The sequence below is a fragment of the Corvus hawaiiensis genome, chromosome 4 (assembly GCF_020740725.1).
Source record: "Corvus hawaiiensis isolate bCorHaw1 chromosome 4, bCorHaw1.pri.cur, whole genome shotgun sequence".
Taxonomy (NCBI): Eukaryota; Metazoa; Chordata; class Aves; order Passeriformes; family Corvidae; genus Corvus; species Corvus hawaiiensis.
The window spans coordinates 7,859,632-7,886,736 of NC_063216.1; positions in this window are offsets into that span (position 1 = coordinate 7,859,632).

Here is a 27,105-nt window from a genome sequence, read left to right on the forward strand (position 1 = left end):
TGTTGTGCTCAGTTTCAAGGCTGCCTGGAGGAGGGGGGGACTTGAAGAACGCCTTCTTTCTGGACGCCTCCTTCTGGCTGTGCTCCAGCTGCATGCACTCTGCAGCACGGAAGGTTTAGGAACGTGCTGCTGGCCAGCTTGTGTCCAGGAGTGCAAGGGCTGCGCCTTCCTTTCTGAAGCAGCCAGAGCATTCTCAGCTGCATGTGCTTGTGAAGCAGCTCTTGGCTGGACATTTGAAATTGGCTCCCCTGAGTACATGAGCCCGGTGCCCAGCTGCTTGGTTCTTCGCCTTCTGTGCTCTGGACAGAAGTGAAGCCCAGCCATGGCTTGGAGCTTTGCCGCTCTTCAGCGGGAACACTGCACGCAGCCACAGTGTGCTGTGCAGGGATTTTCCTTCAGCTCGACGGACAAGCATTTTCTTGCTGTTTCACCGAGTGCAAACTGTCCGTGTAGCTCTCGCTCAGCGAAATGCGTTTGGAGAGAAACACTTGCTGGAGTAGCTTTTCGCTGGGCAAGACTTTCAACACAGCACCACAATTCGGGCAAGGAGCAGCAGAAAGGAAGACCATCTTTTGGTCCTGGCACCTTCTTCTGGGCGACACGCCTATCCGCCTCTTCGCTCCCTGCAAGGCTGTAAGCTTGGCGCTGGTACTTGCAAGGGAGAAGGCAGGTGCAGAGAGCACCGCCGTCTGCCGGCGCTGTGCAGGCTGGAAAGGAAAGAGGGCTACCACTAGGATGTGCTGCAAATACAGGTTTGCACGCGTCGAGGGTAAGCTCCGGCTAAGCTCGTTGACCTCAACCTGTTCTCTGTGCGAGACTTAGCTGAGAAGCTTTCCGTTAAGATTCAGGCTACCACGCAGACCGAATATGCTGCTACCTAGCGCTGAGAGAGAAAGTGCAGAGGCCAGGCGTGTTTGGGCAGAGGCAGCAGCCTGGAGGCTTTCGCTGCCAGCACCGTGCTCTCTGGGCGAGAAGCAGACGACTGTTCGTCTCCAGCTAAACGAAAGCGCGACCTGCTACGAAGAGCATAAGAACGAAGGCAGAGCAGCAGGCTGCTGTGCGAATCGCCCAGGCTGCAAGAGGAAGCGTGCGTGGCACTCGCTTGTTTGCGGATTCACTTTAGCAGTCGGAAGCAGAAAGTTCAACCTGCGGCTACTTGTGCTGCTACCTATTTCTCTTCCAGTATTCCCTGGAACCAATTCTGCTAGCTTCATGCTTGGCGATGCAGAGATGACAGTGGTAGATGCGGTGGAGAAGGGAAAAACAGAGTGCAGAGGACAGTTTCTGGTGCTTGACGTGAGGCAAGGGGAAGGTTCAGCCCAGCAGAGGCTTTGACTTCTGGAGCCTTTTTCTTTGGCAGCAGCTGCTGCAAGTGGGCAAGGGAGCTGCGAGAGTGAAGAAGGGGACGGTCCATCTAGCTGAGGAAAGAAGAAGCTCCCCGAGGCGCAGTTTGTTGTGCTCAGTTTCAAGGCTGCCTGGAGGAGGGGGGGACTTGAAGAACGCCTTCTTTCTGGACGCCTCCTTCTGGCTGTGCTCCAGCTGCATGCACTCTGCAGCACGGAAGGTTTAGGAACGTGCTGCTGGCCAGCTTGTGTCCAGGAGTGCAAGGGCTGCGCCTTCCTTTCTGAAGCAGCCAGAGCATTCTCAGCTGCATGTGCTTGTGAAGCAGCTCTTGGCTGGACATTTGAAATTGGCTCCCCTGAGGACATGAGCCCGGTGCCCAGCTGCTTGGTTCTTCGCCTTCTGTGCTCTGGACAGAAGTGAAGCCCAGCCATGGCTTGGAGCTTTGCCGCTCTTCAGCGGGAACACTGCACGCAGCCACAGTGTGCTGTGCAGGGATTTTCCTTCAGCTCGACGGACAAGCATTTTCTTGCTGTTTCACCGAGTGCAAACTGTCCGTGTAGCTCTCGCTCAGCGAAATGCGTTTGGAGAGAAACACTTGCTGGAGTAGCTTTTCGCTGGGCAAGACTTTCAACACAGCACCACAATTCGGGCAAGGAGCAGCAGAAAGGAAGACCATCTTTTGGTCCTGGCACCTTCTTCTGGGCGACACGCCTATCCGCCTCTTCGCTCCCTGCAAGGCTGTAAGCTTGGCGCTGGTACTTGCAAGGGAGAAGGCAGGTGCAGAGAGCACCGCCGTCTGCCGGCGCTGTGCAGGCTGGAAAGGAAAGAGGGCTACCACTAGGATGTGCTGCAAATACAGGTTTGCACGCGTCGAGGGTAAGCTCCGGCTAAGCTCGTTGACCTCAAACTGTTCTCTGTGCGAGACTTAGCTGAGAAGCTTTCCGTTAAGATTCAGGCTACCACGCAGACCGAATGTGCTGCTACCTAGCGCTGAGAGAGAAAGTGCAGAGGCCAGGCGTGTTTGGGCAGAGGCAGCAGCCTGGAGGCTTTCGCTGCCAGCACCGTGCTCTCTGGGCGAGAAGCAGACGACTGTTCGTCTCCAGCTAAACGAAAGCGCGACCTGCTACGAAGAGCATAAGAACGAAGGCAGAGCAGCAGGCTGCTGTGCGAATCGCCCAGGCTGCAAGAGGAAGCGTGCGTGGCACTCGCTTGTTTGCGGATTCACTTTAGCAGTCGGAAGCAGAAAGTTCAACCTGCGGCTACTTGTGCTGCTACCTATTTCTCTTCCAGTATTCCCTGGAACCAATTCTGCTAGCTTCATGCTTGGCGATGCAGAGATGACAGTGGTAGATGCGGTGGAGAAGGGAAAAACAGAGTGCAGAGGACAGTTTCTGGTGCTTGACGTGAGGCAAGGGGAAGGTTCAGCCCAGCAGAGGCTGTTACCCCTGGAGCCTTTTTCTTTGGCAGCAGCTGCTGCAAGTGGGCAAGGGAGCTGCGAGAGTGAAGAAGGGGACGGTCCATCTAGCTGAGGAAAGAAGAAGCTCCCCGAGGCGCAGTTTGTTGTGCTCAGTTTCAAGGCTGCCTGGAGGAGGGGGGGGCTTGAAGAACGCCTTCTTTCTGGACGCCTCCTCCTGGCTGTGCTCCAGCTGCATGCACTCTGCAGCACGGAAGGTTTAGGAACCTGCTGCTGGCCAGCTTGTGTCCAGGAGTGCAAGGGCTGCGCCTTCCTTTCTGAAGCAGCCAGAGCATTCTCAGCTGCATGTGCTTGTGAAGCAGCTCTTGGCTGGACATTTGAAATTGGCTCCCCTGAGTACATGAGCCCGGTGCCCAGCTGCTTGGTTCTTCGCCTTCTGTGCTCTGGACAGAAGTGAAGCCCAGCCATGGCTTGGAGCTTTGCCGCTCTTCAGCGTGAACACTGCACGCAGCCACAGTGTGCTGTGCAGGGATTTTCCTTCAGCTCGACGGACAAGCATTTTCTTGCTGTTTCACCGAGTGCAAACTGTCCGTGTAGCTCTCGCTCAGCGAAATGCGTTTGGAGAGAAACACTTGCTGGAGTAGCTTTTCGCTGGGCAAGACTTTCAACACAGCACCACAATTCGGGCAAGGAGCAGGAGAAAGGAAGACCATCTTTTGGTCCTGGCACCTTCTTCTGGGCGAGACGCCTATCCGCCTCTTCGCTCCCTGCAAGGCTGTAAGCTTGGCGCTGGTACTTGCAAGGGAGAAGGCAGGTGCAGAGAGCACCGCCGTCTGCCGGCGCTGTGCAGGCTGGAAAGGAAAGAGGGCTACCACTAGGATGTGCTGCAAATACAGGTTTCCACGCGTCGAGGGTAAGCTCCGGCTAAGCTCGTTGACCTCAAACTGTTCTCTGTGCGAGACTTAGCTGAGAAGCTTTCCGTTAAGATTCAGGCTACCACGCAGACCGAATATGCTGCTACCTAGCGCTGAGAGAGAAAGTGCAGAGGCCAGGCGTGTTTGGGCAGAGGCAGCAGCCTGGAGGCTTTCGCTGCCAGCACCGTGCTCTCTGGGCGAGAAGCAGACGACTGTTCGTCTCCAGCTAAACGAAAGCGCGACCTGCTACGAAGAGCATAAGAACGAAGGCAGAGCAGCAGGCTGCTGTGCGAATCGCCCAGGCTGCAAGAGGAAGCGTGCGTGGCACTCGCTTGTTTGCGGATTCACTTTAGCAGTCGGAAGCAGAAAGTTCAACCTGCGGCTACTTGTGCTGCTACCTATTTCTCTTCCAGTATTCCCTGGAACCAATTCTGCTAGCTTCATGCTTGGCGATGCAGAGATGACAGTGGTAGATGCGGTGGAGAAGGGAAAAACAGAGTGCAGAGGACAGTTTCTGGTGCTTGACGTGAGGCAAGGGGAAGGTTCAGCCCAGCAGAGGCTTTGACTTCTGGAGCCTTTTTCTTTGGCAGCAGCTGCTGCAAGTGGGCAAGGGAGCTGCGAGAGTGAAGAAGGGGACGGTCCATCTAGCTGAGGAAAGAAGAAGCTCCCCGAGGCGCAGTTTGTTGTGCTCAGTTTCAAGGCTGCCTGGAGGAGGGGGGGACTTGAAGAACGCCTTCTTTCTGGACGCCTCCTTCTCGCTGTGCTCCAGCTGCATGCACTCTGCAGCACGGAAGGTTTAGGAACGTGCTGCTGGCCAGCTTGTGTCCAGGAGTGCAAGGGCTGCGCCTTCCTTTCTGAAGCAGCCAGAGCATTCTCAGCTGCATGTGCTTGTGAAGCAGCTCTTGGCTGGACATTTGAAATTGGCTCCCCTGAGGACATGAGCCCGGTGCCCAGCTGCTTGGTTCTTCGCCTTCTGTGCTCTGGACAGAAGTGAAGCCCAGCCATGGCTTGGAGCTTTGCCGCTCTTCAGCGTGAACACTGCACGCAGCCACAGTGTGCTGTGCAGGGATTTTCCTTCAGCTCGACGGACAAGCATTTTCTTGCTGTTTCACCGAGTGCAAACTGTCCGTGTAGCTCTCGCTCAGCGAAATGCGTTTGGAGAGAAACACTTGCTGGAGTAGCTTTTCGCTGGGCAAGACTTTCAACACAGCACCACAATTCGGGCAAGGAGCAGCAGAAAGGAAGACCATCTTTTGGTCCTGGCACCTTCTTCTGGGCGACACGCCTATCCGCCTCTTCGCTCCCTGCAAGGCTGTAAGCTTGGCGCTGGTACTTGCAAGGGAGAAGGCAGGTGCAGAGAGCACCGCCGTCTGCCGGCGCTGTGCAGGCTGGAAAGGAAAGAGGGCTACCACTAGGATGTGCTGCAAATACAGGTTTGCACGCGTCGAGGGTAAGCTCCGGCTAAGCTCGTTGACCTCAAACTGTTCTCTGTGCGAGACTTAGCTGAGAAGCTTTCCGTTAAGATTCAGGCTACCACGCAGACCGAATGTGCTGCTACCTAGCGCTGAGAGAGAAAGTGCAGAGGCCAGGCGTGTTTGGGCAGAGGCAGCAGCCTGGAGGCTTTCGCTGCCAGCACCGTGCTCTCTGGGCGAGAAGCAGACGACTGTTCGTCTCCAGCTAAACGAAAGCGCGACCTGCTACGAAGAGCATAAGAACGAAGGCAGAGCAGCAGGCTGCTGTGCGAATCGCCCAGGCTGCAAGAGGAAGCGTGCGTGGCACTCGCTTGTTTGCGGATTCACTTTAGCAGTCGGAAGCAGAAAGTTCAACCTGCGGCTACTTGTGCTGCTACCTATTTCTCTTCCAGTATTCCCTGGAACCAATTCTGCTAGCTTCATGCTTGGCGATGCAGAGATGACAGTGGTAGATGCGGTGGAGAAGGGAAAAACAGAGTGCAGAGGACAGTTTCTGGTGCTTGACGTGAGGCAAGGGGAAGGTTCAGCCCAGCAGAGGCTGTTACCCCTGGAGCCTTTTTCTTTGGCAGCAGCTGCTGCACGTGGGCAAGGGAGCTGCGAGAGTGAAGAAGGGGACGGTCCATCTAGCTGAGGAAAGAAGAAGCTCCCCGAGGCGCAGTTTGTTGTGCTCAGTTTCAAGGCTGCCTGGAGGAGGGGGGGGCTTGAAGAACGCCTTCTTTCTGGACGCCTCCTCCTGGCTGTGCTCCAGCTGCATGCACTCTGCAGCACGGAAGGTTTAGGAACCTGCTGCTGGCCAGCTTGTGTCCAGGAGTGCAAGGGCTGCGCCTTCCTTTCTGAAGCAGCCAGAGCATTCTCAGCTGCATGTGCTTGTGAAGCAGCTCTTGGCTGGACATTTGAAATTGGCTCCCCTGAGTACATGAGCCCGGTGCCCAGCTGCTTGGTTCTTCGCCTTCTGTGCTCTGGACAGAAGTGAAGCCCAGCCATGGCTTGGAGCTTTGCCGCTCTTCAGCGTGAACACTGCACGCAGCCACAGTGTGCTGTGCAGGGATTTTCCTTCAGCTCGACGGACAAGCATTTTCTTGCTGTTTCACCGAGTGCAAACTGTCCGTGTAGCTCTCGCTCAGCGAAATGCGTTTGGAGAGAAACACTTGCTGGAGTAGCTTTTCGCTGGGCAAGACTTTCAACACAGCACCACAATTCGGGCAAGGAGCAGGAGAAAGGAAGACCATCTTTTGGTCCTGGCACCTTCTTCTGGGCGAGACGCCTATCCGCCTCTTCGCTCCCTGCAAGGCTGTAAGCTTGGCGCTGGTACTTGCAAGGGAGAAGGCAGGTGCAGAGAGCACCGCCGTCTGCCGGCGCTGTGCAGGCTGGAAAGGAAAGAGGGCTACCACTAGGATGTGCTGCAAATACAGGTTTCCACGCGTCGAGGGTAAGCTCCGGCTAAGCTCGTTGACCTCAAACTGTTCTCTGTGCGAGACTTAGCTGAGAAGCTTTCCGTTAAGATTCAGGCTACCACGCAGACCGAATATGCTGCTACCTAGCGCTGAGAGAGAAAGTGCAGAGGCCAGGCGTGTTTGGGCAGAGGCAGCAGCCTGGAGGCTTTCGCTGCCAGCACCGTGCTCTCTGGGCGAGAAGCAGACGACTGTTCGTCTCCAGCTAAACGAAAGCGCGACCTGCTACGAAGAGCATAAGAACGAAGGCAGAGCAGCAGGCTGCTGTGCGAATCGCCCAGGCTGCAAGAGGAAGCGTGCGTGGCACTCGCTTGTTTGCGGATTCACTTTAGCAGTCGGAAGCAGAAAGTTCAACCTGCGGCTACTTGTGCTGCTACCTATTTCTCTTCCAGTATTCCCTGGAACCAATTCTGCTAGCTTCATGCTTGGCGATGCAGAGATGACAGTGGTAGATGCGGTGGAGAAGGGAAAAACAGAGTGCAGAGGACAGTTTCTGGTGCTTGACGTGAGGCAAGGGGAAGGTTCAGCCCAGCAGAGGCTGTTACCCCTGGAGCCTTTTTCTTTGGCAGCAGCTGCTGCAAGTGGGCAAGGGAGCTGCGAGAGTGAAGAAGGGGACGGTCCATCTAGCTGAGGAAAGAAGAAGCTCCCCGAGGCGCAGTTTGTTGTGCTCAGTTTCAAGGCTGCCTGGAGGAGGGGGGGACTTGAAGAACGCCTTCTTTCTGGACGCCTCCTTCTGGCTGTGCTCCAGCTGCATGCACTCTGCAGCACGGAAGGTTTAGGAACGTGCTGCTGGCCAGCTTGTGTCCAGGAGTGCAAGGGCTGCGCCTTCCTTTCTGAAGCAGCCAGAGCATTCTCAGCTGCATGTGCTTGTGAAGCAGCTCTTGGCTGGACATTTGAAATTGGCTCCCCTGAGTACATGAGCCCGGTGCCCAGCTGCTTGGTTCTTCGCCTTCTGTGCTCTGGACAGAAGTGAAGCCCAGCCATGGCTTGGAGCTTTGCCGCTCTTCAGCGGGAACACTGCACGCAGCCACAGTGTGCTGTGCAGGGATTTTCCTTCAGCTCGACGGACAAGCATTTTCTTGCTGTTTCACCGAGTGCAAACTGTCCGTGTAGCTCTCGCTCAGCGAAATGCGTTTGGAGAGAAACACTTGCTGGAGTAGCTTTTCGCTGGGCAAGACTTTCAACACAGCACCACAATTCGGGCAAGGAGCAGCAGAAAGGAAGACCATCTTTTGGTCCTGGCACCTTCTTCTGGGCGAGACGCCTATCCGCCTCTTCGCTCCCTGCAAGGCTGTAAGCTTGGCGCTGGTACTTGCAAGGGAGAAGGCAGGTGCAGAGAGCACCGCCGTCTGCCGGCGCTGTGCAGGCTGGAAAGGAAAGAGGGCTACCACTAGGATGTGCTGCAAATACAGGTTTGCACGCGTCGAGGGTAAGCTCCGGCTAAGCTCGTTGACCTCAACCTGTTCTCTGTGCGAGACTTAGCTGAGAAGCTTTCCGTTAAGATTCAGGCTACCACGCAGACCGAATATGCTGCTACCTAGCGCTGAGAGAGAAAGTGCAGAGGCCAGGCGTGTTTGGGCAGAGGCAGCAGCCTGGAGGCTTTCGCTGCCAGCACCGTGCTCTCTGGGCGAGAAGCAGACGACTGTTCGTCTCCAGCTAAACGAAAGCGCGACCTGCTACGAAGAGCATAAGAACGAAGGCAGAGCAGCAGGCTGCTGTGCGAATCGCCCAGGCTGCAAGAGGAAGCGTGCGTGGCACTCGCTTGTTTGCGGATTCACTTTAGCAGTCGGAAGCAGAAAGTTCAACCTGCGGCTACTTGTGCTGCTACCTATTTCTCTTCCAGTATTCCCTGGAACCAATTCTGCTAGCTTCATGCTTGGCGATGCAGAGATGACAGTGGTAGATGCGGTGGAGAAGGGAAAAACAGAGTGCAGAGGACAGTTTCTGGTGCTTGACGTGAGGCAAGGGGAAGGTTCAGCCCAGCAGAGGCTGTTACCCCTGGAGCCTTTTTCTTTGGCAGCAGCTGCTGCAAGTGGGCAAGGGAGCTGCGAGAGTGAAGAAGGGGACGGTCCATCTAGCTGAGGAAAGAAGAAGCTCCCCGAGGCGCAGTTTGTTGTGCTCAGTTTCAAGGCTGCCTGGAGGAGGGGGGGACTTGAAGAACGCCTTCTTTCTGGACGCCTCCTTCTGGCTGTGCTCCAGCTGCATGCACTCTGCAGCACGGAAGGTTTAGGAACGTGCTGCTGGCCAGCTTGTGTCCAGGAGTGCAAGGGCTGCGCCTTCCTTTCTGAAGCAGCCAGAGCATTCTCAGCTGCATGTGCTTGTGAAGCAGCTCTTGGCTGGACATTTGAAATTGGCTCCCCTGAGTACATGAGCCCGGTGCCCAGCTGCTTGGTTCTTCGCCTTCTGTGCTCTGGACAGAAGTGAAGCCCAGCCATGGCTTGGAGCTTTGCCGCTCTTCAGCGTGAACACTGCACGCAGCCACAGTGTGCTGTGCAGGGATTTTCCTTCAGCTCGACGGACAAGCATTTTCTTGCTGTTTCACCGAGTGCAAACTGTCCGTGTAGCTCTCGCTCAGCGAAATGCGTTTGGAGAGAAACACTTGCTGGAGTAGCTTTTCGCTGGGCAAGACTTTCAACACAGCACCACAATTCGGGCAAGGAGCAGCAGAAAGGAAGACCATCTTTTGGTCCTGGCACCTTCTTCTGGGCGACACGCCTATCCGCCTCTTCGCTCCCTGCAAGGCTGTAAGCTTGGCGCTGGTACTTGCAAGGGAGAAGGCAGGTGCAGAGAGCACCGCCGTCTGCCGGCGCTGTGCAGGCTGGAAAGGAAAGAGGGCTACCACTAGGATGTGCTGCAAATACAGGTTTCCACGCGTCGAGGGTAAGCTCCGGCTAAGCTCGTTGACCTCAAACTGTTCTCTGTGCGAGACTTAGCTGAGAAGCTTTCCGTTCAGATTCAGGCTGCAAGGCAGACCGAATGTGCTGCTACCTAGCGCTGAGAGAGAAAGTGCAGAGGCCAGGCGTGTTTGGGCAGAGGCAGCAGCCTGGAGGCTTTCGCTGCCAGCACCGTGCTCTCTGGGCGAGAAGCAGACGACTGTTCGTCTCCAGCTAAACGAAAGCGCGACCTGCTACGAAGAGCATAAGAACGAAGGCAGAGCAGCAGGCTGCTGTGCGAATCGCCCAGGCTGCAAGAGGAAGCGTGCGTGGCACTCGCTTGTTTGCGGATTCACTTTAGCAGTCGGAAGCAGAAAGTTCAACCTGCGGCTACTTGTGCTGCTACCTATTTCTCTTCCAGTATTCCCTGGAACCAATTCTGCTAGCTTCATGCTTGGAGATGCAGAGATGACAGTGGTAGATGCGGTGGAGAAGGGAAAAACAGAGTGCAGAGGACAGTTTCTGGTGCTTGACGTGAGGCAAGGGGAAGGTTCAGCCCAGCAGAGGCTGTTACCCCTGGAGCCTTTTTCTTTGGCAGCAGCTGCTGCAAGTGGGCAAGGGAGCTGCGAGAGTGAAGAAGGGGACGGTCCATCTAGCTGAGGAAAGAAGAAGCTCCCCGAGGCGCAGTTTGTTGTGCTCAGTTTCAAGGCTGCCTGGAGGAGGGGGGGACTTGAAGAACGCCTTCTTTCTGGACGCCTCCTTCTGGCTGTGCTCCAGCTGCATGCACTCTGCAGCACGGAAGGTTTAGGAACGTGCTGCTGGCCAGCTTGTGTCCAGGAGTGCAAGGGCTGCGCCTTCCTTTCTGAAGCAGCCAGAGCATTCTCAGCTGCATGTGCTTGTGAAGCAGCTCTTGGCTGGACATTTGAAATTGGCTCCCCTGAGTACATGAGCCCGGTGCCCAGCTGCTTGGTTCTTCGCCTTCTGTGCTCTGGACAGAAGTGAAGCCCAGCCATGGCTTGGAGCTTTGCCGCTCTTCAGCGGGAACACTGCACGCAGCCACAGTGTGCTGTGCAGGGATTTTCCTTCAGCTCGACGGACAAGCATTTTCTTGCTGTTTCACCGAGTGCAAACTGTCCGTGTAGCTCTCGCTCAGCGAAATGCGTTTGGAGAGAAACACTTGCTGGAGTAGCTTTTCGCTGGGCAAGACTTTCAACACAGCACCACAATTCGGGCAAGGAGCAGCAGAAAGGAAGACCATCTTTTGGTCCTGGCACCTTCTTCTGGGCGAGACGCCTATCCGCCTCTTCGCTCCCTGCAAGGCTGTAAGCTTGGCGCTGGTACTTGCAAGGGAGAAGGCAGGTGCAGAGAGCACCGCCGTCTGCCGGCGCTGTGCAGGCTGGAAAGGAAAGAGGGCTACCACTAGGATGTGCTGCAAATACAGGTTTCCACGCGTCGAGGGTAAGCTCCGGCTAAGCTCGTTGACCTCAAACTGTTCTCTGTGCGAGACTTAGCTGAGAAGCTTTCCGTTAAGATTCAGGCTACCACGCAGACCGAATATGCTGCTACCTAGCGCTGAGAGAGAAAGTGCAGAGGCCAGGCGTGTTTGGGCAGAGGCAGCAGCCTGGAGGCTTTCGCTGCCAGCACCGTGCTCTCTGGGCGAGAAGCAGACGACTGTTCGTCTCCAGCTAAACGAAAGCGCGACCTGCTACGAAGAGCATAAGAACGAAGGCAGAGCAGCAGGCTGCTGTGCGAATCGCCCAGGCTGCAAGAGGAAGCGTGCGTGGCACTCGCTTGTTTGCGGATTCACTTTAGCAGTCGGAAGCAGAAAGTTCAACCTGCGGCTACTTGTGCTGCTACCTATTTCTCTTCCAGTATTCCCTGGAACCAATTCTGCTAGCTTCATGCTTGGCGATGCAGAGATGACAGTGGTAGATGCGGTGGAGAAGGGAAAAACAGAGTGCAGAGGACAGTTTCTGGTGCTTGACGTGAGGCAAGGGGAAGGTTCAGCCCAGCAGAGGCTTTGACTTCTGGAGCCTTTTTCTTTGGCAGCAGCTGCTGCAAGTGGGCAAGGGAGCTGCGAGAGTGAAGAAGGGGACGGTCCATCTAGCTGAGGAAAGAAGAAGCTCCCCGAGGCGCAGTTTGTTGTGCTCAGTTTCAAGGCTGCCTGGAGGAGGGGGGGACTTGAAGAACGCCTTCTTTCTGGACGCCTCCTTCTGGCTGTGCTCCAGCTGCATGCACTCTGCAGCACGGAAGGTTTAGGAACGTGCTGCTGGCCAGCTTGTGTCCAGGAGTGCAAGGGCTGCGCCTTCCTTTCTGAAGCAGCCAGAGCATTCTCAGCTGCATGTGCTTGTGAAGCAGCTCTTGGCTGGACATTTGAAATTGGCTCCCCTGAGTACATGAGCCCGGTGCCCAGCTGCTTGGTTCTTCGCCTTCTGTGCTCTGGACAGAAGTGAAGCCCAGCCATGGCTTGGAGCTTTGCCGCTCTTCAGCGTGAACACTGCACGCAGCCACAGTGTGCTGTGCAGGGATTTTCCTTCAGCTCGACGGACAAGCATTTTCTTGCTGTTTCACCGAGTGCAAACTGTCCGTGTAGCTCTCGCTCAGCGAAATGCGTCAGGAGAGAAACACTTGCTGGAGTAGCTTTTCGCTGGGCAAGACTTTCAACACAGCACCACAATTCGGGCAAGGAGCAGCAGAAAGGAAGACCATCTTTTGGTCCTGGCACCTTCTTCTGGGCGAGACGCCTATCCGCCTCTTCGCTCCCTGCAAGGCTGTAAGCTTGGCGCTGGTACTTGCAAGGGAGAAGGCAGGTGCAGAGAGCACCGCCGTCTGCCGGCGCTGTGCAGGCTGGAAAGGAAAGAGGGCTACCACTAGGATGTGCTGCAAATACAGGTTTCCACGCGTCGAGGGTAAGCTCCGGCTAAGCTCGTTGACCTCAAACTGTTCTCTGTGCGAGACTTAGCTGAGAAGCTTTCCGTTAAGATTCAGGCTACCACGCAGACCGAATGTGCTGCTACCTAGCGCTGAGAGAGAAAGTGCAGAGGCCAGGCGTGTTTGGGCAGAGGCAGCAGCCTGGAGGCTTTCGCTGCCAGCACCGTGCTCTCTGGGCGAGAAGCAGACGACTGTTCGTCTCCAGCTAAACGAAAGCGCGACCTGCTACGAAGAGCATAAGAACGAAGGCAGAGCAGCAGGCTGCTGTGCGAATCGCCCAGGCTGCAAGAGGAAGCGTGCGTGGCACTCGCTTGTTTGCGGATTCACTTTAGCAGTCGGAAGCAGAAAGTTCAACCTGCGGCTACTTGTGCTGCTACCTATTTCTCTTCCAGTATTCCCTGGAACCAATTCTGCTAGCTTCATGCTTGGCGATGCAGAGATGACAGTGGTAGATGCGGTGGAGAAGGGAAAAACAGAGTGCAGAGGACAGTTTCTGGTGCTTGACGTGAGGCAAGGGGAAGGTTCAGCCCAGCAGAGGCTGTTACCCCTGGAGCCTTTTTCTTTGGCAGCAGCTGCTGCAAGTGGGCAAGGGAGCTGCGAGAGTGAAGAAGGGGACGGTCCATCTAGCTGAGGAAAGAAGAAGCTCCCCGAGGCGCAGTTTGTTGTGCTCAGTTTCAAGGCTGCCTGGAGGAGGGGGGGACTTGAAGAACGCCTTCTTTCTGGACGCCTCCTTCTGGCTGTGCTCCAGCTGCATGCACTCTGCAGCACGGAAGGTTTAGGAACGTGCTGCTGGCCAGCTTGTGTCCAGGAGTGCAAGGGCTGCGCCTTCCTTTCTGAAGCAGCCAGAGCATTCTCAGCTGCATGTGCTTGTGAAGCAGCTCTTGGCTGGACATTTGAAATTGGCTCCCCTGAGTACATGAGCCCGGTGCCCAGCTGCTTGGTTCTTCGCCTTCTGTGCTCTGGACAGAAGTGAAGCCCAGCCATGGCTTGGAGCTTTGCCGCTCTTCAGCGTGAACACTGCACGCAGCCACAGTGTGCTGTGCAGGGATTTTCCTTCAGCTCGACGGACAAGCATTTTCTTGCTGTTTCACCGAGTGCAAACTGTCCGTGTAGCTCTCGCTCAGCGAAATGCGTTTGGAGAGAAACACTTGCTGGAGTAGCTTTTCGCTGGGCAAGACTTTCAACACAGCACCACAATTCGGGCAAGGAGCAGCAGAAAGGAAGACCATCTTTTGGTCCTGGCACCTTCTTCTGGGCGAGACGCCTATCCGCCTCTTCGCTCCCTGCAAGGCTGTAAGCTTGGCGCTGGTACTTGCAAGGGAGAAGGCAGGTGCAGAGAGCACCGCCGTCTGCCGGCGCTGTGCAGGCTGGAAAGGAAAGAGGGCTACCACTAGGATGTGCTGCAAATACAGGTTTGCACGCGTCGAGGGTAAGCTCCGCGTAAGCTCGTTGACCTCAAACTGTTCTCTGTGCGAGACTTAGCTGAGAAGCTTTCCGTTAAGATTCAGGCTACCACGCAGACCGAATGTGCTGCTACCTAGCGCTGAGAGAGAAAGTGCAGAGGCCAGGCGTGTTTGGGCAGAGGCAGCAGCCTGGAGGCTTTCGCTGCCAGCACCGTGCTCTCTGGGCGAGAAGCAGACGACTGTTCGTCTCCAGCTAAACGAAAGCGCGACCTGCTACGAAGAGCATAAGAACGAAGGCAGAGCAGCAGGCTGCTGTGCGAATCGCCCAGGCTGCAAGAGGAAGCGTGCGTGGCACTCGCTTGTTTGCGGATTCACTTTAGCAGTCGGAAGCAGAAAGTTCAACCTGCGGCTACTTGTGCTGCTACCTATTTCTCTTCCAGTATTCCCTGGAACCAATTCTGCTAGCTTCATGCTTGGAGATGCAGAGATGACAGTGGTAGATGCGGTGGAGAAGGGAAAAACAGAGTGCAGAGGACAGTTTCTGGTGCTTGACGTGAGGCAAGGGGAAGGTTCAGCCCAGCAGAGGCTTTGACTTCTGGAGCCTTTTTCTTTGGCAGCAGCTGCTGCACGTGGGCAAGGGAGCTGCAAGAGTGAAGAAGGGGACGGTCCATCTAGCTGAGGAAAGAAGAAGCTCCCCGAGGCGCAGTTTGTTGTGCTCAGTTTCAAGGCTGCCTGGAGGAGGGGGGGGCTTGAAGAACGCCTTCTTTCTGGACGCCTCCTTCTGGCTGTGCTCCAGCTGCATGCACTCTGCAGCACGGAAGGTTTAGGAACGTGCTGCTGGCCAGCTTGTGTCCAGGAGTGCAAGGGCTGCGCCTTCCTTTCTGAAGCAGCCAGAGCATTCTCCGCTGCATGTGCTTGTGAAGCAGCTCTTGGCTGGACATTTGAAATTGGCTCCCCTGAGTACATGAGCCCGGTGCCCAGCTGCTTGGTTCTTCGCCTTCTGTGCTCTGGACAGAAGTGAAGCCCAGCCATGGCTTGGAGCTTTGCCGCTCTTCAGCGGGAACACTGCACGCAGCCACAGTGTGCTGTGCAGGGATTTTCCTTCAGCTCGACGGACAAGCATTTTCTTGCTGTTTCACCGAGTGCAAACTGTCCGTGTAGCTCTCGCTCAGCGAAATGCGTTTGGAGAGAAACACTTGCTGGAGTAGCTTTTCGCTGGGCAAGACTTTCAACACAGCACCACAATTCGGGCAAGGAGCAGCAGAAAGGAAGACCATCTTTTGGTCCTGGCACCTTCTTCTGGGCGAGACGCCTATCCGCCTCTTCGCTCCCTGCAAGGCTGTAAGCTTGGCGCTGGTACTTGCAAGGGAGAAGGCAGGTGCAGAGAGCACCGCCGTCTGCCGGCGCTGTGCAGGCTGGAAAGGAAAGAGGGCTACCACTAGGATGTGCTGCAAATACAGGTTTGCACGCGTCGAGGGTAAGCTCCGGCTAAGCTCGTTGACCTCAAACTGTTCTCTGTGCGAGACTTAGCTGAGAAGCTTTCCGTTAAGATTCAGGCTACCACGCAGACCGAATGTGCTGCTACCTAGCGCTGAGAGAGAAAGTGCAGAGGCCAGGCGTGTTTGGGCAGAGGCAGCAGCCTGGAGGCTTTCGCTGCCAGCACCGTGCTCTCTGGGCGAGAAGCAGACGACTGTTCGTCTCCAGCTAAACGAAAGCGCGACCTGCTACGAAGAGCATAAGAACGAAGGCAGAGCAGCAGGCTGCTGTGCGAATCGCCCAGGCTGCAAGAGGAAGCGTGCGTGGCACTCGCTTGTTTGCGGATTCACTTTAGCAGTCGGAAGCAGAAAGTTCAACCTGCGGCTACTTGTGCTGCTACCTATTTCTCTTCCAGTATTCCCTGGAACCAATTCTGCTAGCTTCATGCTTGGCGATGCAGAGATGACAGTGGTAGATGCGGTGGAGAAGGGAAAAACAGAGTGCAGAGGACAGTTTCTGGTGCTTGACGTGAGGCAAGGGGAAGGTTCAGCCCAGCAGAGGCTTTGACTTCTGGAGCCTTTTTCTTTGGCAGCAGCTGCTGCAAGTGGGCAAGGGAGCTGCGAGAGTGAAGAAGGGGACGGTCCATCTAGCTGAGGAAAGAAGAAGCTCCCCGAGGCGCAGTTTGTTGTGCTCAGTTTCAAGGCTGCCTGGAGGAGGGGGGGACTTGAAGAACGCCTTCTTTCTGGACGCCTCCTTCTCGCTGTGCTCCAGCTGCATGCACTCTGCAGCACGGAAGGTTTAGGAACGTGCTGCTGGCCAGCTTGTGTCCAGGAGTGCAAGGGCTGCGCCTTCCTTTCTGAAGCAGCCAGAGCATTCTCAGCTGCATGTGCTTGTGAAGCAGCTCTTGGCTGGACATTTGAAATTGGCTCCCCTGAGGACATGAGCCCGGTGCCCAGCTGCTTGGTTCTTCGCCTTCTGTGCTCTGGACAGAAGTGAAGCCCAGCCATGGCTTGGAGCTTTGCCGCTCTTCAGCGTGAACACTGCACGCAGCCACAGTGTGCTGTGCAGGGATTTTCCTTCAGCTCGACGGACAAGCATTTTCTTGCTGTTTCACCGAGTGCAAACTGTCCGTGTAGCTCTCGCTCAGCGAAATGCGTTTGGAGAGAAACACTTGCTGGAGTAGCTTTTCGCTGGGCAAGACTTTCAACACAGCACCACAATTCGGGCAAGGAGCAGCAGAAAGGAAGACCATCTTTTGGTCCTGGCACCTTCTTCTGGGCGACACGCCTATCCGCCTCTTCGCTCCCTGCAAGGCTGTAAGCTTGGCGCTGGTACTTGCAAGGGAGAAGGCAGGTGCAGAGAGCACCGCCGTCTGCCGGCGCTGTGCAGGCTGGAAAGGAAAGAGGGCTACCACTAGGATGTGCTGCAAATACAGGTTTGCACGCGTCGAGGGTAAGCTCCGGCTAAGCTCGTTGACCTCAAACTGTTCTCTGTGCGAGACTTAGCTGAGAAGCTTTCCGTTAAGATTCAGGCTACCACGCAGACCGAATGTGCTGCTACCTAGCGCTGAGAGAGAAAGTGCAGAGGCCAGGCGTGTTTGGGCAGAGGCAGCAGCCTGGAGGCTTTCGCTGCCAGCACCGTGCTCTCTGGGCGAGAAGCAGACGACTGTTCGTCTCCAGCTAAACGAAAGCGCGACCTGCTACGAAGAGCATAAGAACGAAGGCAGAGCAGCAGGCTGCTGTGCGAATCGCCCAGGCTGCAAGAGGAAGCGTGCGTGGCACTCGCTTGTTTGCGGATTCACTTTAGCAGTCGGAAGCAGAAAGTTCAACCTGCGGCTACTTGTGCTGCTACCTATTTCTCTTCCAGTATTCCCTGGAACCAATTCTGCTAGCTTCATGCTTGGCGATGCAGAGATGACAGTGGTAGATGCGGTGGAGAAGGGAAAAACAGAGTGCAGAGGACAGTTTCTGGTGCTTGACGTGAGGCAAGGGGAAGGTTCAGCCCAGCAGAGGCTGTTACCCCTGGAGCCTTTTTCTTTGGCAGCAGCTGCTGCACGTGGGCAAGGGAGCTGCGAGAGTGAAGAAGGGGACGGTCCATCTAGCTGAGGAAAGAAGAAGCTCCCCGAGGCGCAGTTTGTTGTGCTCAGTTTCAAGGCTGCCTGGAGGAGGGGGGGGCTTGAAGAACGCCTTCTTTCTGGACGCCTCCTCCTGGCTGTGCTCCAGCTGCATGCACTCTGCAGCACGGAAGGTTTAGGAACCTGCTGCTGGCCAGCTTGTGTCCAGGAGTGCAAGGGCTGCGCCTTCCTTTCTGAAGCAGCCAGAGCATTCTCAGCTGCATGTGCTTGTGAAGCAGCTCTTGGCTGGACATTTGAAATTGGCTCCCCTGAGTACATGAGCCCGGTGCCCAGCTGCTTGGTTCTTCGCCTTCTGTGCTCTGGACAGAAGTGAAGCCCAGCCATGGCTTGGAGCTTTGCCGCTCTTCAGCGTGAACACTGCACGCAGCCACAGTGTGCTGTGCAGGGATTTTCCTTCAGCTCGACGGACAAGCATTTTCTTGCTGTTTCACCGAGTGCAAACTGTCCGTGTAGCTCTCGCTCAGCGAAATGCGTTTGGAGAGAAACACTTGCTGGAGTAGCTTTTCGCTGGGCAAGACTTTCAACACAGCACCACAATTCGGGCAAGGAGCAGGAGAAAGGAAGACCATCTTTTGGTCCTGGCACCTTCTTCTGGGCGAGACGCCTATCCGCCTCTTCGCTCCCTGCAAGGCTGTAAGCTTGGCGCTGGTACTTGCAAGGGAGAAGGCAGGTGCAGAGAGCACCGCCGTCTGCCGGCGCTGTGCAGGCTGGAAAGGAAAGAGGGCTACCACTAGGATGTGCTGCAAATACAGGTTTCCACGCGTCGAGGGTAAGCTCCGGCTAAGCTCGTTGACCTCAAACTGTTCTCTGTGCGAGACTTAGCTGAGAAGCTTTCCGTTAAGATTCAGGCTACCACGCAGACCGAATATGCTGCTACCTAGCGCTGAGAGAGAAAGTGCAGAGGCCAGGCGTGTTTGGGCAGAGGCAGCAGCCTGGAGGCTTTCGCTGCCAGCACCGTGCTCTCTGGGCGAGAAGCAGACGACTGTTCGTCTCCAGCTAAACGAAAGCGCGACCTGCTACGAAGAGCATAAGAACGAAGGCAGAGCAGCAGGCTGCTGTGCGAATCGCCCAGGCTGCAAGAGGAAGCGTGCGTGGCACTCGCTTGTTTGCGGATTCACTTTAGCAGTCGGAAGCAGAAAGTTCAACCTGCGGCTACTTGTGCTGCTACCTATTTCTCTTCCAGTATTCCCTGGAACCAATTCTGCTAGCTTCATGCTTGGCGATGCAGAGATGACAGTGGTAGATGCGGTGGAGAAGGGAAAAACAGAGTGCAGAGGACAGTTTCTGGTGCTTGACGTGAGGCAAGGGGAAGGTTCAGCCCAGCAGAGGCTGTTACCCCTGGAGCCTTTTTCTTTGGCAGCAGCTGCTGCAAGTGGGCAAGGGAGCTGCGAGAGTGAAGAAGGGGACGGTCCATCTAGCTGAGGAAAGAAGAAGCTCCCCGAGGCGCAGTTTGTTGTGCTCAGTTTCAAGGCTGCCTGGAGGAGGGGGGGACTTGAAGAACGCCTTCTTTCTGGACGCCTCCTTCTGGCTGTGCTCCAGCTGCATGCACTCTGCAGCACGGAAGGTTTAGGAACGTGCTGCTGGCCAGCTTGTGTCCAGGAGTGCAAGGGCTGCGCCTTCCTTTCTGAAGCAGCCAGAGCATTCTCAGCTGCATGTGCTTGTGAAGCAGCTCTTGGCTGGACATTTGAAATTGGCTCCCCTGAGTACATGAGCCCGGTGCCCAGCTGCTTGGTTCTTCGCCTTCTGTGCTCTGGACAGAAGTGAAGCCCAGCCATGGCTTGGAGCTTTGCCGCTCTTCAGCGTGAACACTGCACGCAGCCACAGTGTGCTGTGCAGGGATTTTCCTTCAGCTCGACGGACAAGCATTTTCTTGCTGTTTCACCGAGTGCAAACTGTCCGTGTAGCTCTCGCTCAGCGAAATGCGTTTGGAGAGAAACACTTGCTGGAGTAGCTTTTCGCTGGGCAAGACTTTCAACACAGCACCACAATTCGGGCAAGGAGCAGCAGAAAGGAAGACCATCTTTTGGTCCTGGCACCTTCTTCTGGGCGAGACGCCTATCCGCCTCTTCGCTCCCTGCAAGGCTGTAAGCTTGGCGCTGGTACTTGCAAGGGAGAAGGCAGGTGCAGAGAGCACCGCCGTCTGCCGGCGCTGTGCAGGCTGGAAAGGAAAGAGGGCTACCACTAGGATGTGCTGCAAATACAGGTTTGCACGCGTCGAGGGTAAGCTCCGGCTAAGCTCGTTGACCTCAAACTGTTCTCTGTGCGAGACTTAGCTGAGAAGCTTTCCGTTAAGATTCAGGCTACCACGCAGACCGAATGTGCTGCTACCTAGCGCTGAGAGAGAAAGTGCAGAGGCCAGGCGTGTTTGGGCAGAGGCAGCAGCCTGGAGGCTTTCGCTGCCAGCACCGTGCTCTCTGGGCGAGAAGCAGACGACTGTTCGTCTCCAGCTAAACGAAAGCGCGACCTGCTACGAAGAGCATAAGAACGAAGGCAGAGCAGCAGGCTGCTGTGCGAATCGCCCAGGCTGCAAGAGGAAGCGTGCGTGGCACTCGCTTGTTTGCGGATTCACTTTAGCAGTCGGAAGCAGAAAGTTCAACCTGCGGCTACTTGTGCTGCTACCTATTTCTCTTCCAGTATTCCCTGGAACCAATTCTGCTAGCTTCATGCTTGGCGATGCAGAGATGACAGTGGTAGATGCGGTGGAGAAGGGAAAAACAGAGTGCAGAGGACAGTTTCTGGTGCTTGACGTGAGGCAAGGGGAAGGTTCAGCCCAGCAGAGGCTGTTACCCCTGGAGCCTTTTTCTTTGGCAGCAGCTGCTGCAAGTGGGCAAGGGAGCTGCGAGAGTGAAGAAGGGGACGGTCCATCTAGCTGAGGAAAGAAGAAGCTCCCCGAGGCGCAGTTTGTTGTGCTCAGTTTCAAGGCTGCCTGGAGGAGGGGGGGACTTGAAGAACGCCTTCTTTCTGGACGCCTCCTTCTGGCTGTGCTCCAGCTGCATGCACTCTGCAGCACGGAAGGTTTAGGAACGTGCTGCTGGCCAGCTTGTGTCCAGGAGTGCAAGGGCTGCGCCTTCCTTTCTGAAGCAGCCAGAGCATTCTCAGCTGCATGTGCTTGTGAAGCAGCTCTTGGCTGGACATTTGAAATTGGCTCCCCTGAGTACATGAGCCCGGTGCCCAGCTGCTTGGTTCTTCGCCTTCTGTGCTCTGGACAGAAGTGAAGCCCAGCCATGGCTTGGAGCTTTGCCGCTCTTCAGCGGGAACACTGCACGCAGCCACAGTGTGCTGTGCAGGGATTTTCCTTCAGCTCGACGGACAAGCATTTTCTTGCTGTTTCACCGAGTGCAAACTGTCCGTGTAGCTCTCGCTCAGCGAAATGCGTTTGGAGAGAAACACTTGCTGGAGTAGCTTTTCGCTGGGCAAGACTTTCAACACAGCACCACAATTCGGGCAAGGAGCAGCAGAAAGGAAGACCATCTTTTGGTCCTGGCACCTTCTTCTGGGCGAGACGCCTATCCGCCTCTTCGCTCCCTGCAAGGCTGTAAGCTTGGCGCTGGTACTTGCAAGGGAGAAGGCAGGTGCAGAGAGCACCGCCGTCTGCCGGCGCTGTGCAGGCTGGAAAGGAAAGAGGGCTACCACTAGGATGTGCTGCAAATACAGGTTTGCACGCGTCGAGGGTAAGCTCCGGCTAAGCTCGTTGACCTCAACCTGTTCTCTGTGCGAGACTTAGCTGAGAAGCTTTCCGTTAAGATTCAGGCTACCACGCAGACCGAATGTGCTGCTACCTAGCGCTGAGAGAGAAAGTGCAGAGGCCAGGCGTGTTTGGGCAGAGGCAGCAGCCTGGAGGCTTTCGCTGCCAGCACCGTGCTCTCTGGGCGAGAAGCAGACGACTGTTCGTCTCCAGCTAAACGAAAGCGCGACCTGCTACGAAGAGCATAAGAACGAAGGCAGAGCAGCAGGCTGCTGTGCGAATCGCCCAGGCTGCAAGAGGAAGCGTGCGTGGCACTCGCTTGTTTGCGGATTCACTTTAGCAGTCGGAAGCAGAAAGTTCAACCTGCGGCTACTTGTGCTGCTACCTATTTCTCTTCCAGTATTCCCTGGAACCAATTCTGCTAGCTTCATGCTTGGCGATGCAGAGATGACAGTGGTAGATGCGGTGGAGAAGGGAAAAACAGAGTGCAGAGGACAGTTTCTGGTGCTTGACGTGAGGCAAGGGGAAGGTTCAGCCCAGCAGAGGCTTTGACTTCTGGAGCCTTTTTCTTTGGCAGCAGCTGCTGCAAGTGGGCAAGGGAGCTGCGAGAGTGAAGAAGGGGACGGTCCATCTAGCTGAGGAAAGAAGAAGCTCCCCGAGGCGCAGTTTGTTGTGCTCAGTTTCAAGGCTGCCTGGAGGAGGGGGGGACTTGAAGAACGCCTTCTTTCTGGACGCCTCCTTCTGGCTGTGCTCCAGCTGCATGCACTCTGCAGCACGGAAGGTTTAGGAACGTGCTGCTGGCCAGCTTGTGTCCAGGAGTGCAAGGGCTGCGCCTTCCTTTCTGAAGCAGCCAGAGCATTCTCAGCTGCATGTGCTTGTGAAGCAGCTCTTGGCTGGACATTTGAAATTGGCTCCCCTGAGTACATGAGCCCGGTGCCCAGCTGCTTGGTTCTTCGCCTTCTGTGCTCTGGACAGAAGTGAAGCCCAGCCATGGCTTGGAGCTTTGCCGCTCTTCAGCGGGAACACTGCACGCAGCCACAGTGTGCTGTGCAGGGATTTTCCTTCAGCTCGACGGACAAGCATTTTCTTGCTGTTTCACCGAGTGCAAACTGTCCGTGTAGCTCTCGCTCAGCGAAATGCGTTTGGAGAGAAACACTTGCTGGAGTAGCTTTTCGCTGGGCAAGACTTTCAACACAGCACCACAATTCGGGCAAGGAGCAGCAGAAAGGAAGACCATCTTTTGGTCCTGGCACCTTCTTCTGGGCGAGACGCCTATCCGCCTCTTCGCTCCCTGCAAGGCTGTAAGCTTGGCGCTGGTACTTGCAAGGGAGAAGGCAGGTGCAGAGAGCACCGCCGTCTGCCGGCGCTGTGCAGGCTGGAAAGGAAAGAGGGCTACCACTAGGATGTGCTGCAAATACAGGTTTGCACGCGTCGAGGGTAAGCTCCGGCTAAGCTCGTTGACCTCAACCTGTTCTCTGTGCGAGACTTAGCTGAGAAGCTTTCCGTTAAGATTCAGGCTACCACGCAGACCGAATGTGCTGCTACCTAGCGCTGAGAGAGAAAGTGCAGAGGCCAGGCGTGTTTGGGCAGAGGCAGCAGCCTGGAGGCTTTCGCTGCCAGCACCGTGCTCTCTGGGCGAGAAGCAGACGACTGTTCGTCTCCAGCTAAACGAAAGCGCGACCTGCTACGAAGAGCATAAGAACGAAGGCAGAGCAGCAGGCTGCTGTGCGAATCGCCCAGGCTGCAAGAGGAAGCGTGCGTGGCACTCGCTTGTTTGCGGATTCACTTTAGCAGTCGGAAGCAGAAAGTTCAACCTGCGGCTACTTGTGCTGCTACCTATTTCTCTTCCAGTATTCCCTGGAACCAATTCTGCTAGCTTCATGCTTGGCGATGCAGAGATGACAGTGGTAGATGCGGTGGAGAAGGGAAAAACAGAGTGCAGAGGACAGTTTCTGGTGCTTGACGTGAGGCAAGGGGAAGGTTCAGCCCAGCAGAGGCTGTTACCCCTGGAGCCTTTTTCTTTGGCAGCAGCTGCTGCAAGTGGGCAAGGGAGCTGCGAGAGTGAAGAAGGGGACGGTCCATCTAGCTGAGGAAAGAAGAAGCTCCCCGAGGCGCAGTTTGTTGTGCTCAGTTTCAAGGCTGCCTGGAGGAGGGGGGGACTTGAAGAACGCCTTCTTTCTGGACGCCTCCTTCTGGCTGTGCTCCAGCTGCATGCACTCTGCAGCACGGAAGGTTTAGGAACGTGCTGCTGGCCAGCTTGTGTCCAGGAGTGCAAGGGCTGCGCCTTCCTTTCTGAAGCAGCCAGAGCATTCTCAGCTGCATGTGCTTGTGAAGCAGCTCTTGGCTGGACATTTGAAATTGGCTCCCCTGAGTACATGAGCCCGGTGCCCAGCTGCTTGGTTCTTCGCCTTCTGTGCTCTGGACAGAAGTGAAGCCCAGCCATGGCTTGGAGCTTTGCCGCTCTTCAGCGTGAACACTGCACGCAGCCACAGTGTGCTGTGCAGGGATTTTCCTTCAGCTCGACGGACAAGCATTTTCTTGCTGTTTCACCGAGTGCAAACTGTCCGTGTAGCTCTCGCTCAGCGAAATGCGTTTGGAGAGAAACACTTGCTGGAGTAGCTTTTCGCTGGGCAAGACTTTCAACACAGCACCACAATTCGGGCAAGGAGCAGCAGAAAGGAAGACCATCTTTTGGTCCTGGCACCTTCTTCTGGGCGAGACGCCTATCCGCCTCTTCGCTCCCTGCAAGGCTGTAAGCTTGGCGCTGGTACTTGCAAGGGAGAAGGCAGGTGCAGAGAGCACCGCCGTCTGCCGGCGCTGTGCAGGCTGGAAAGGAAAGAGGGCTACCACTAGGATGTGCTGCAAATACAGGTTTCCACGCGTCGAGGGTAAGCTCCGGCTAAGCTCGTTGACCTCAAACTGTTCTCTGTGCGAGACTTAGCTGAGAAGCTTTCCGTTAAGATTCAGGCTACCACGCAGACCGAATGTGCTGCTACCTAGCGCTGAGAGAGAAAGTGCAGAGGCCAGGCGTGTTTGGGCAGAGGCAGCAGCCTGGAGGCTTTCGCTGCCAGCACCGTGCTCTCTGGGCGAGAAGCAGACGACTGTTCGTCTCCAGCTAAACGAAAGCGCGACCTGCTACGAAGAGCATAAGAACGAAGGCAGAGCAGCAGGCTGCTGTGCGAATCGCCCAGGCTGCAAGAGGAAGCGTGCGTGGCACTCGCTTGTTTGCGGATTCACTTTAGCAGTCGGAAGCAGAAAGTTCAACCTGCGGCTACTTGTGCTGCTACCTATTTCTCTTCCAGTATTCCCTGGAACCAATTCTGCTAGCTTCATGCTTGGCGATGCAGAGATGACAGTGGTAGATGCGGTGGAGAAGGGAAAAACAGAGTGCAGAGGACAGTTTCTGGTGCTTGACGTGAGGCAAGGGGAAGGTTCAGCCCAGCAGAGGCTGTTACCCCTGGAGCCTTTTTCTTTGGCAGCAGCTGCTGCAAGTGGGCAAGGGAGCTGCGAGAGTGAAGAAGGGGACGGTCCATCTAGCTGAGGAAAGAAGAAGCTCCCCGAGGCGCAGTTTGTTGTGCTCAGTTTCAAGGCTGCCTGGAGGAGGGGGGGACTTGAAGAACGCCTTCTTTCTGGACGCCTCCTTCTGGCTGTGCTCCAGCTGCATGCACTCTGCAGCACGGAAGGTTTAGGAACCTGCTGCTGGCCAGCTTGTGTCCAGGAGTGCAAGGGCTGCGCCTTCCTTTCTGAAGCAGCCAGAGCATTCTCAGCTGCATGTGCTTGTGAAGCAGCTCTTGGCTGGACATTTGAAATTGGCTCCCCTGAGTACATGAGCCCGGTGCCCAGCTGCTTGGTTCTTCGCCTTCTGTGCTCTGGACAGAAGTGAAGCCCAGCCATGGCTTGGAGCTTTGCCGCTCTTCAGCGTGAACACTGCACGCAGCCACAGTGTGCTGTGCAGGGATTTTCCTTCAGCTCGACGGACAAGCATTTTCTTGCTGTTTCACCGAGTGCAAACTGTCCGTGTAGCTCTCGCTCAGCGAAATGCGTTTGGAGAGAAACACTTGCTGGAGTAGCTTTTCGCTGGGCAAGACTTTCAACACAGCACCACAATTCGGGCAAGGAGCAGCAGAAAGGAAGACCATCTTTTGGTCCTGGCACCTTCTTCTGGGCGAGACGCCTATCCGCCTCTTCGCTCCCTGCAAGGCTGTAAGCTTGGCGCTGGTACTTGCAAGGGAGAAGGCAGGTGCAGAGAGCACCGCCGTCTGCCGGCGCTGTGCAGGCTGGAAAGGAAAGAGGGCTACCACTAGGATGTGCTGCAAATACAGGTTTCCACGCGTCGAGGGTAAGCTCCGGCTAAGCTCGTTGACCTCAACCTGTTCTCTGTGCGAGACTTAGCTGAGAAGCTTTCCGTTAAGATTCAGGCTACCACGCAGACCGAATGTGCTGCTACCTAGCGCTGAGAGAGAAAGTGCAGAGGCCAGGCGTGTTTGGGCAGAGGCAGCAGCCTGGAGGCTTTCGCTGCCAGCACCGTGCTCTCTGGGCGAGAAGCAGACGACTGTTCGTCTCCAGCTAAACGAAAGCGCGACCTGCTACGAAGAGCATAAGAACGAAGGCAGAGCAGCAGGCTGCTGTGCGAATCGCCCAGGCTGCAAGAGGAAGCGTGCGTGGCACTCGCTTGTTTGCGGATTCACTTTAGCAGTCGGAAGCAGAAAGTTCAACCTGCGGCTACTTGTGCTGCTACCTATTTCTCTTCCAGTATTCCCTGGAACCAATTCTGCTAGCTTCATGCTTGGCGATGCAGAGATGACAGTGGTAGATGCGGTGGAGAAGGGAAAAACAGAGTGCAGAGGACAGTTTCTGGTGCTTGACGTGAGGCAAGGGGAAGGTTCAGCCCAGCAGAGGCTTTGACTTCTGGAGCCTTTTTCTTTGGCAGCAGCTGCTGCAAGTGGGCAAGGGAGCTGCGAGAGTGAAGAAGGGGACGGTCCATCTAGCTGAGGAAAGAAGAAGCTCCCCGAGGCGCAGTTTGTTGTGCTCAGTTTCAAGGCTGCCTGGAGGAGGGGGGGACTTGAAGAACGCCTTCTTTCTGGACGCCTCCTTCTGGCTGTGCTCCAGCTGCATGCACTCTGCAGCACGGAAGGTTTAGGAACGTGCTGCTGGCCAGCTTGTGTCCAGGAGTGCAAGGGCTGCGCCTTCCTTTCTGAAGCAGCCAGAGCATTCTCAGCTGCATGTGCTTGTGAAGCAGCTCTTGGCTGGACATTTGAAATTGGCTCCCCTGAGTACATGAGCCCGGTGCCCAGCTGCTTGGTTCTTCGCCTTCTGTGCTCTGGACAGAAGTGAAGCCCAGCCATGGCTTGGAGCTTTGCCGCTCTTCAGCGGGAACACTGCACGCAGCCACAGTGTGCTGTGCAGGGATTTTCCTTCAGCTCGACGGACAAGCATTTTCTTGCTGTTTCACCGAGTGCAAACTGTCCGTGTAGCTCTCGCTCAGCGAAATGCGTTTGGAGAGAAACACTTGCTGGAGTAGCTTTTCGCTGGGCAAGACTTTCAACACAGCACCACAATTCGGGCAAGGAGCAGCAGAAAGGAAGACCATCTTTTGGTCCTGGCACCTTCTTCTGGGCGAGACGCCTATCCGCCTCTTCGCTCCCTGCAAGGCTGTAAGCTTGGCGCTGGTACTTGCAAGGGAGAAGGCAGGTGCAGAGAGCACCGCCGTCTGCCGGCGCTGTGCAGGCTGGAAAGGAAAGAGGGCTACCACTAGGATGTGCTGCAAATACAGGTTTGCACGCGTCGAGGGTAAGCTCCGGCTAAGCTCGTTGACCTCAACCTGTTCTCTGTGCGAGACTTAGCTGAGAAGCTTTCCGTTAAGATTCAGGCTACCACGCAGACCGAATGTGCTGCTACCTAGCGCTGAGAGAGAAAGTGCAGAGGCCAGGCGTGTTTGGGCAGAGGCAGCAGCCTGGAGGCTTTCGCTGCCAGCACCGTGCTCTCTGGGCGAGAAGCAGACGACTGTT